The sequence below is a fragment of the Callospermophilus lateralis genome, chromosome 1, assembly GCF_048772815.1.
Source record: "Callospermophilus lateralis isolate mCalLat2 chromosome 1, mCalLat2.hap1, whole genome shotgun sequence".
Taxonomy (NCBI): domain Eukaryota; kingdom Metazoa; phylum Chordata; class Mammalia; order Rodentia; family Sciuridae; genus Callospermophilus; species Callospermophilus lateralis.
Genome location: NC_135305.1, coordinates 119,882,945 through 119,893,309, shown reverse-complemented (window position 1 = coordinate 119,893,309; position 10,365 = coordinate 119,882,945). Strand labels below are relative to the sequence as shown.

Genomic DNA, 10,365 nt, shown 5'->3' with positions numbered 1-10,365 from the left:
TCCATTCTACTAGCTTGTGTCTCTTAATTGGTGAGTTTAAGCCATTAACATTTAGGGTTATTATTGAGATATGGGTTGTTCTTCCAGCCATATTTGTTTATTTATGTTACTAAACATGGTTTGTTTTCCTCTTTGATTATCTCCCCCCTTTACTGTACTACCTCCCGCTGTTGGTTTTCATTGATATTTTCCATTTCCTCTTCCTGTAATATTTTGCAAAGGATGTTTTGAAGAGATGGTTTTCTAGCTGCAAATTCTTTTAACTTTTGTTTATCATGGAAGGTTTTAATTTCATCTTCCATCCTGAAGCTTAATTTCGCGGGATACACAATTCTTGGTTGGAACCCATTTTCTTTCAGTGTTTGAAATATGTTATTCCAGGATCTTCTAGCTTTCAGAGTCTGTGTTGAAAGATCAGCTGTTATCCTGATTGGTTTACCCCTAAATGTAATCTGCTTCCTTTCTCTTGTAGCTTTTAAAATTCTCTCCTTATTCTGTATGTTGGGCATCTTCATTATAATGTGTCTAGGTGTGGATCTCTTATGATTTTGCACATTCGGCATCCTGTAGGCTTCTAGGATTTGGGATTCTGTCTCATTCTTCAAGTCTGGGAAGTTTTCTCATATTATTTCGTTGAATAGATTGCTCATTCCTTTGGTTTGGACCTCAATACCTTCCTGTATCCCAATGACTCTTAAGTTTGGTCTCTTTATGTTATCCCATATTTCTTGAATGTTCTGCTCATGGTTTCTTAACAGCTTTGCTGAGCTGTCTATGTTCTTCTCCAGTTGAAATACTTTGTCTTCATTGTCTGATGTTCTATCTTCTAAGTGTTCTACTCTGCTGGTAGTATTCTCAATTGAATTTTTAAGTTGGTTTATTGTTTCCTGCATTTCCAGGATTTCTGTTTGTTTGTTTTTTATAACCTCTATCTCCCTGTATAATTGATCTTTTGCTTCTTGGATTTGTTTATGTAATTCATTGTCAAAGTGGTCGAAGTGGTCTTTCATTGTCTGATTTTGCTGTCTAATGTCTTCCTTGAGACTCCAGATCATCTGAAGCATGTATATCCTGAATTCTTTATCTGAAATTCCATCTGCTGCAGATATTACCTCTTCTAAAGTTGAGTTGACCTGCATTGCTTGTGGTCCTTTCTTTCCTTGTCCTTTCATACTGATCACGTTTCTTTCTGCTTGGTGAAACTGTTGTGTTATTGATTTTTCCCCCTATATATTTATATTGCTCTTGTATAGTTGCAAAGTCTCCCTCGCAGGCTTTGGCAGTGGTTGTGCCCCTCCTCCAATTGAGGCAATGTGCCTACCACGCCGGGAGGGCGCTGTGCCTGTACTTTCGATGGGCCTGTTCTTTCGGTGGTCACAGGTCCGCCTTCCTTGCAGGTGTGAGCAGTGGCTTTGCCCCTCCACTGGCCGCTAGGCCTATTCTGTCTGTTGGTTGCAGGTCTGTCTACCTAAAAGGCGCTGGTGGCGGCTCTGCCCCTCCCTCAACCGGGGCAATGTGTCTGGCGGGCCACTGGGCCTCTTTTGCCGGTGGTCACGGTTCCGCCTACCTTGCACGTGCGTGGAGCAGCTGTGTCCCTTCGAGAGTTGCTGGGCCTGACCTGCCGGTGGGTGGCGAGTGCGCCTACCTTGCAGGCGCGGCGGTGGCTCTGCCGCTCCGCGGGTCGCTGGGCCTGATCTGCTGGTGAGTAGCAGGTCTGCCTAACTTGCAGGCGCCCGGCGGCTCTGCCCCTCCCCCAACCGGGGCGGGGCGATGTGTCTGGCCGGCCGCTGGGCCTGTTCTGTTGGTGGTCACGGTTCAGCCTACCTAGCAGGCTCGTGGGGCAGCTGTGCCCCTCTGCAGGTTTTTGGGCCTGACCTGCTGGTGGGTCGCAGGTCTGCCTACCTTGTAGGCTCGGAGGGTGGCTCTGCCGCTCTGTGGATTGCTGTGCCTGTTCTGCTGGTGGGTCGCGGGTCCGCGTACCTTGCAGTCGCCTGGCGGCTCTGCCCCTCAACCAACCGGGGCGATGTGTCTGGCGGTCCACTGGGCCTGTTTTGTCGGTGGTCACAGTTCCGCCTACCTTGCACGCGCGTGGAACAGCTGTGTCCCTCCGAGAGTTGCTGGGCCTGATCTGCCGGTGGGTTGCAAGTGCACCTACCTTGCAGGCCTGAGGGTGGCTCTGCCAGTCCGCGGGTTGCTGGGCCTGATATGCTGGTGAGACGCAGGTGTACCTACCTTGCAGGCGCCCGGCGGCTCTGCCCCTCCTCCAACCGGGGCGGGGCGATGTGTCTGGCCGGCCGCTGAGCCTGTTCTGTTGGTGGTCAGGGTTCTGCCTACCTAGCAGGCTCGTGGGGCAGCTGTGCCCCTCCGCAGTTTGTTGGGCCTGACCTGCCAGTGGGTCGCTGGCCTGCCTACCTTGCAGGCTCGGGGGGTGGCTCTGCCGCTCTGCGGATTGCTGTGCTTGTTCTGCTGGTGGATCGCGGGTCCGCTTACCTTGCAGGCGCCTGGCGGCTCTGCCCCTTCCCCAACCGGGGCGGGGCGATGTGTCTGGCCGGCTGCTGGGCCTGCTCTATTGGTGGTCACGGTTCTGCCTACCTAGCAGGCTCTTGGGGCAGCTGTGCCCCTCCACAGGTTGTTGGGCCTGACCTGCCGGTGGGTGGCAAGTGCGCCTACCTTGCAGGCCCGGGGGTGGCTCTGCCGCTCCGCGGTTGCTGGGCCTGATCTGCTGGTGAGTCGCAGGTCTGCCTAACTTGCGATATATCCCTTTTTTTAAAAAAAAAAATGTCAGTAATGACTAAACTACAATCTAGTTTCTAGAATTACAAAGAATCAAATCAAATCAAAGACACCTTGTTATTAAAATGAAATGTTAGGAACAGTATTAAAATATAGGTCCTACCCCAACGACACTTACGCGGAGCCCGGTACAGTACCTATTAACAGGACACACCATTTAAGGAGGAACCACATCAAATCTTCAGCCAACTCGCCCGGCATGGGAAGTGCAAAGGAAAGAAAAGGAGAGAAGCCCAACTGAGCCCCAAGTAACCCGACAAAGGCTAAAGTCAGGCCCATGCTGTGAGCCCTGGGACCAAGATGAACAAGGTCGCAGGTTTTCTTTTTCGATATTCAATAGTGGCTACACTAACCATTAAACTCCCCCTACAAGCTCTCATTCAAACATCTGAAACGTGAATGTTTTCACATCCAAAAGAACGGATGCACCTGCCTTGCTCCTCGAAGCTGAAAAAGGCCGTCGGGGCTCTCAGAACCTCGAGGGGAGCCATGGCACGCGTCCACCCTTGCTTGACACCCTACCTAGGACCCAGCCCTGCAGCTGAGACCCGACGGGGACATGATGGACCAGACAGAATGTTTAAATAACAAATACAGCTGGAGAAGAGTCAGGAGACGGGATGAGCGCTTGGGGGGTGGAGAAACAGGAGGGAAAGGCCAAGAGGCGAGTTTGTGAGGATGCCCAAGCTGCCCTCCCGGGAGTGGGAAGAAAACGCAGTGCCGAGTTGACCCCACTCAGGCACTGGTTCTGCCATCTCCAGCAGTCTGAGCACCTGAAGTGACGAAGTCCTTCCAGGAGAGGTACCACCTCTGAGGAGCAGGAAGTCTGCCGAAGCTCTGGTCCCACTGACAAGAACCTCCTGAGGCGGGGCAGCCCGCCCCACCCCCCAACCCCATGAGGTTCCAGGGTCATTTGAGGAACAAAAGTAACAGGGGGCGGAAGGGGTGGGGTGGGTAATAGCAGCATGGGGCGTCCACGTAAACATAACCACCAGATACTTAGAAAAGGCTTGTAAACTTGTGATCTGAAAGGCTCTCTGTGCAGCATCACTGATTGGCTGGCTATAGGAAGGTGGGTGTTGTACCCCTCTATCAAGTCTTTTGCGTTTTCTGCTTTGTTTTATCTTAAAGCACATGTGAGAGGAGCAGTCTGCCGGCCTGGGCACAGATCCGAGCTGCCAACCCCCTCTGTCTACAAAGGAGGGGCTTCTGGAGTCCTGGTTTTGGATCCTTCCCCTGCATGTCCATAAACAGGCCCATCTCTGTTTTCAGTTGCTGGAGAAGAGCGAGCTGGTCTCCCCACCAGCGGGCCGGTCCAGTCGCCTCCTGGTGCCCACCTCCCCTAGAGTGGGCAGGCGGGGATCCACAGGACTTTACTTTGTTCTTGATTGATGGTTGCTAAGATCTGAGTGCAAATGCTTGACAGGGCTCCTCCCTGGACGACCCCTGTGAAGTACCTGCTGTACTCCTGTTCAATCTTCTGAGCTGTCTCAAACTGCTCTTTGGAATGCCTCTGTGTCACCTTATCCCTCAGGTAGATGGGGTCTCTCTGCTCCTTGATGTGCTTGGCACTCTTGTAGTGGATGAAGATGGCAATAGGGTAGATATGCATGTGATGCAGGCGCTCGATGGCGTGGGGGGCAACGTCCAGGAGGCAGTGTCGGTTCTTATCTGTGATCTCCTTTATTGAAGCCACTGTGGTCACATCAAAATGGCCACTCCTCTGCTTGTAGTCGACAAACAGGCAGTCTTTAACGCCCTGCTCAATGGCCTGCTGGGAGGCCTTCATCACCTCCAATGGGCATCTGCAGAACTTGCCAGGAGCCTCGTTTATCAGCATTTCCTTCACCACATCCAGCAGAGGCCCCAGAATCAGGACAGGCCTCAGAGAGGTGCAGTCCACCTTCTGGACCCGCTGATAGGCCAGACACACTGAATCTTCAAAGAGCGGGAGGGAGTCGTTGGAGAAGGTGTCCAAGGCCAGGAGGTCTTTCCCGTCTTTGGACCCACTGCGTTTGTGTTTGTGCTTCCTTTGAAAGAAGGACCCGCGAGCGGCTGCTGACAGCGTCTTGGCGGCGCAACTGTCGTCTTTGACCTCAGACATGCTGAGCCTCCTGGAGAATTCTTGGTCCATCACATATTTGCTGGGAATCTGCCCACGCTGGATCTTCTGGGCATTCTCATCCAGCTGCCACGCCATCCAAGACCCAAATGTGCCCTGGGGCAAGGTGTCGTCCACGTAGAGAATGTCGTCCTTCCTAAAGCTCAGCTCATGCTCCACCTCGGCCAGCCGGTCATACAGGGCCCTGATGTAGAAGCTGTCACCAGGCAGGCCCTTGATCCTGGTGAACTCCTCTGGGCGGTACTGCACCTTCAGGCGGACACTGTCTTTGGGCTTCAGCATCTCCACGTAGACCTCCTCCACCGTCTTATTGCCCACATCCAGGTTGCCATACTCGAGGATCAGGTCCCCTGGCACCAGGCCATCGGGACCCCTGGCAGGACTGTCATCCTCTACTTCCGCCACAAATACCCCGTGCAGGTTCCCACCACACAAATGCACCCCAAGGTCCAGTTGAGACTTCTTGATGAAGACAATGCGTGGTTCCGGGGTCTTCTTGTTGGCATCTCCCATGATCCTGGAGCAGGGGGTGCTCTGCTTGGCTGGGGGTGTGCCAGGACCCTCGGCCTGCTCCATGAGCGGATCAATGACAGAGGGGTGCTCTGGGGTGGTGCTACCACTGCCCTGGAGAGTGGCATGGGCACCAGCAGGGTCCAGGTGGGAGCTGGAGCGGGAGTGGCTGCCAAGCTGGTGCATATGTGGGTTGTACTAGGCCAGGACGGTGATGGTGTCACACTGCTGCCCTATGATGAGCCGGGTCTGCTGCTCTGTGGCACTCCGCAGGTTAATGCCATTGAACTCAAGTAACTGATCCCCATACTCAAGGCCAGCCTGGTGGGCAATGCTGCCGGTGGTCACTTTGGAGACAGAGATGCTGCCCTTCTCTCCACTCACAATGGAGATGCCCAAAGGCTCTGAGCCCTTCTGTACCTTCACATGGCATGGTTCCTCCACTTAAGGCCTGTCCTTTCTCCACTCCCCGAGGGACGCAGGGTTGACAGCAATCCTGGGCAATGTGGAGGCGGAGGTCTGGGACTGGCTACAAGTGGACAGGGTGTCAATGTTGAGGGGCAACTGTGGAGGGGTGCTGCATTCGGAATGTGACAACGAACCTCTGTCAGAGCCCATGACAGACTGAGGGTACCTCGGCGTTAATGGGATCTTAATGCGTTCTGCCTTGAACTGCAAGTTACTGGAAGACCCATGGCGGGCGCTGGAAGGCAGCGAGTTGGACCCGTGGGAGGCTCTCATCTCAGCATAGTCACTGCTGGCCCTGTGGCTGAGGTCCAGGCTCAGGCGGCCCTGGTGCTGGACACTGGGAGGCAAGCCCTGGGGGCCAGCATCTCGGGACACAGGTGGAGAGCTGCAGGGGCCAACTCTATGGCTGCGTACAGTATAGATGTGGTTCCGCAGGATGGAGCTCACAGCAGTGCTGGGGGTCATGCTCCGGGGAACAGTTCCCACGGATGGCCTGTTGGGGTAGAGCGGAGGGTTTCCATGCCGGTTGGAATGCCCTGGTGAGTAAGGGGACCACTCCTGCACCTTGGGGGAGAGCTCTCCACTAGCTGGGATGCACTTCTGCTCCTCCAGGAATTGAGCAGGAATCACTACCGGAGCAAGCTTGGGCCGAAAACTAGGTGCAGACTTTGGCCGGCGGCGCTTCTGCCCCAGCTCATCTGCCTTCTGGGAAGTGAGGTCCTCGTCACAGGACTTCTTGGCTGGCAGGTAGGAGGAGTCCCCATCCCCTTCAGGGTAGTAGCTGGAGGCGATGCGGACCCTGGCCTTGCGAGGGGGTGATGCATGCATGGGTTCTCCGAGGTCAGTGTCCGGGGGCGGGGCACCTGGTGGGCTGGTAGATGGAGAGCTGCCCACCAGTGTGGCCTCTGACTCTGAACTGGTTTCCAGTCTGTGCTGGAACTTGATGGAGTCGCTTCTCCTGGGGGGCTTTGGGGGTGTCAGAGGCCCCATCCTCTTGGAGGGCTGGGGCGAGTGAATAGGCCCAGGGCCTGGGAGCAAGTAGTCTATTTTGGGGGGCGTCTGCGGACGTTTAAAAGTGTTTGGGTCAAAGATAGACTTTCTTTGCTTTGGCTTCTTGTAAACGGAGAGCTTCTCTGCCCTTGCTGTGGAGCTGAGCACGGCCTTGGGCCAGGTCCCACCGCTGTTGGAGCCCTCAGCATCCACCTTGTCCAGAGGGGCCTCCACCACCCCACAGGGACCCACCTCAGTCTCAAAGGGCAGCAGGGGCCGCCTGCTCCTCATGTCCACCAGCCCATAGCCACGTTCCCCAGAGGCATCGGAGTGGAAGGAGCTCAGGCTGCGCTCAGAGGTGCTGGGACAGGTCTGTGGGGAGACTGGAAAGGGGCCCCCAGGGAACGGTTTGTGTAGAAAAGAGGTGCTGCCTCCGGGAGGCCCCGGCTCCTTCCTGTCTTCCAGCCCAGCACAGAAGAGCTCCGAATGCGTGGAGCTGTGGTGCTGCATCAAGTTCCGCTTGTGATGAGTCTGGGCCTCCAGGTCATGGGTTTGAAGACTCAGAATCTTATCAGAGTCCTTGATGTTTTCAAAGATGTTCTGGCCGCTCCACGAGGAGCTCTGAGGGAACACCTTCAGGAGGGAGAGGGTCAAGGAGTCCTGGCAACTATGCAACAGAGATTCACATTCATTCAGGGACTTGTTGTCCAGTGTGATGCCATTGATCGCCACAATCCCGTCTCCCACGGTGAGGGACCCTTCTTTGGCAGCAGGGCTTCCAGGTACCACAGCAGCAGCATACACTCCACTCTCCAGACTGATGCTGCTGTCTTTCTGTCCACTGAGGTTTATGTGCAGGGGTGTGACCACCTTCCCACCCAGGGACTTGCTCCGCCACACGACCATGTTGATGGTCCCCTCTCCATTGAGGAGGGCCTTGATGGCCTGCTTCTTGTCCTTGTTGATGAGGTCCACATCGTTGATTCTCAGCAGCCAGTCGTTGACCCTTAAGCGGCCATCAGCAATGCTTCCTTTGTCCACTTTCGTGACAAATATGCCACAGTCCCCTGGGAAACAAGGCTCATTCACACCTTCTGCCATGTCAAACCCAAGTGCCTTCAAGTCAACCTCCTCCATCTCCCTTTCAAACTCGACTTCTGTTTCCCACTCCACGGAATCTGTATCAATGGCCGAGTCGTGGGAGCTGTGGGCCATCAGCTGCCGGAATCGGGCCTCCTTTTCCAACTGGGATTCCATCTGCTCCTTGAGCTCCTTAAGCTCCCGGCTGACGTCGTTCTTCTGTTTCCGAGTGTCATCCAGGCTGTGCAGGGCCTCAGCCAGCTCACTCACTGCCCGGTCCTGTTCCCGCCGCAGGTTATCACACAGTGTCCGGATGCTGTCCCGCTCCTGGAAGGCCCAGTCCCGGTGGCACTTGGCCACATCAGCCTCCTGCAGGGCTTCCTTCAGCTCCTGGCACAGAGCCTTGCACTGCTTTAGAAGGATCTCTACCTCCTTGTTGGCTCTCCCAGCATCCATTGTCACCGTGTCTTTGATCTGCCGCAGCGCCTCCATCTCCTCGCTGGCTGCCTTCTTCTCAGATGTGCTGCTCTTGAGCTTGGACTCGGCCAGCTCCACCTCGGTCTGCAGCTTGTCCAGCTCAGACATGACCTGGTCACGCTCGCTCATGATGAGCTTATACTCGCTGTACACCGCGACCTGCTCCTCCTTGTACTTCTCGGACTCCTTCGCGGTTTTGACCTGCCTGGTCCTCAGCTCTGTCAGCTCTGACTGGAGCAGCTCCATCTCCCACTGCAGGTCCTTGTTCTGGGCCTTGGCCTTGTTCAGCTCATGGTGAATGGCCTCGAACCTCCTCAGGGACAGGGCGCACTGGTGCTGCAGCTGGATGGCCGTGTCCCTCTGCTGGGTCAGCATCTCCGTCTGCTTCAGCAGGCGCTGGTTCTCCTCGCCCAGCTGCTCCAGGCGGCTCAGGTCTGAGTTGTGGATGGCGACCTTCTCGCTGTACCGCTTCCGCAGGGCGTCGTAGTCCTTCTTGACCCCCTCCAGCTTGTCCATGGCCGTGTCATACAGCTTGTTGAGGATCTCTGATGACCCGTTGTGCTTCAGCACCTGCTGCTGCTGTGCCCGGAGGTCTCCGATCTCCTTCTGGTCCTCCTCATGGAGCTGCTTCATGTCTTCCCAGGACTGCTGCAGTAGGTTCCGCTCCCGCAGCAGCTGCCCGTTCTCCCGCCTCAGCATGTCCACATCATCCTTCAGCTGAGTCTGGTCACTCAGGAGCCGGCTGTGGAGTGTGTGGTAGAAGTCCGTCTCCTTGGCCACCTCCTCGCACCTCTTCAAGGCATTGGTGTGCTGGTTCTGGAGACTCTGCAGGTCCGACATGGCCCGCACACACTGGATCTTCAGCCTCTCGTAATCAGGATTCAGTCTGTGGTAGGGCCTCTTATCAAAGGTCGTCCCGTGGGTCGCAAAGGCCAGGCGTTTGCGCAGCTCATTCCTCTCGCGGGTCATCAGTGCAGCTGAATGGACAGGTACTCCACCTTCTCGTTCGCCTGCGGGTTGGTGAGGAGGGGCGGCGGGGACGGCGCCTTCCCAGTGGTGCCCACACTGCTGAGGGAGCTGCTGCTCTCTGAGTCAGAGGGCATGATGGACAGGACACTGTAGGTGGAGCCGGCGCCCTCGGGGGGGCTGCGGAGGCCCGACGACGCCGTTCAGGTAGAGAATGGGCAGCAGGTGAGGCTGAGTCTTCTCCAGCGCCGTGCGCAGGTCCTGGAAGTGGTCCCGCTCCTTGGCCAGGAGCAGCTTGAGCAGCAGCTCCGCCTTGGCGCCTCCCGCCTCCTCGTCCAGCTGCGCCGCTAGCCAGGGCTCAGCGCTCCCGCAGCCTCAAGCAGTCCGAGCACGGCTTCCACCTCCGTCATGGCCTGGGCCAGGCTCTGCTGACACTGGGCGAGCAGCTCCAGGCGCTGGGGCTCCATGGTGCCGGGCCGCGCCGCCCCGCCCCGCCGGACAGCGCCCGGGCTCCCCAAGGCAGGCGAGCGCGGGGGCGGCAGCCTTAGCGCGCCGGGAGCCGCGAGGCGGCGGGAGCCATGGGCCGGTGCCCGGCGGGCTGGGGCCGGGGGCGGCGGGCGGCTCAGCAGCGGCCACCTCCCTGGCTCCTGAGCACAGCCATGTTGGCTGCAGCAGCGGCGGGACTAGAAGAGGAGGAGGAGGAGACGGAGGAGGAGAAGGAGGAGGCGGAGGTGGGGACAGCGGCCGGGGCGCGCCCCTAGGCCCGGCTCCAGCCGGGCATGCCCCCTCCCCCTCGCCTCCGCGCACGGCCCGCCTGCGCCGCCCCCCAACACACTACAACTCTGGGGGAAAGTCGCCGGGCCCCCGACGGCTCCGGCCCCGCTCGGTGACCGCCTCAGCCCGTGCGCCCGGCCCGGCTCACCGGGGCCCCGCAGCCGCCGCCACGGCCCGCGCCCCGC

At 57.1% G+C, this 10,365-nt stretch overlaps 1 pseudogene; it reads right to left on the bottom strand.

Moving 5' to 3' along the window:
- Positions 1-4,007: 4,007 nt before the first annotated feature.
- LOC143406540 (disks large homolog 5 pseudogene) lies at positions 4,008-9,873 on the bottom strand (annotated as a pseudogene).
- Positions 9,874-10,365: the final 492 nt, after the last annotated feature.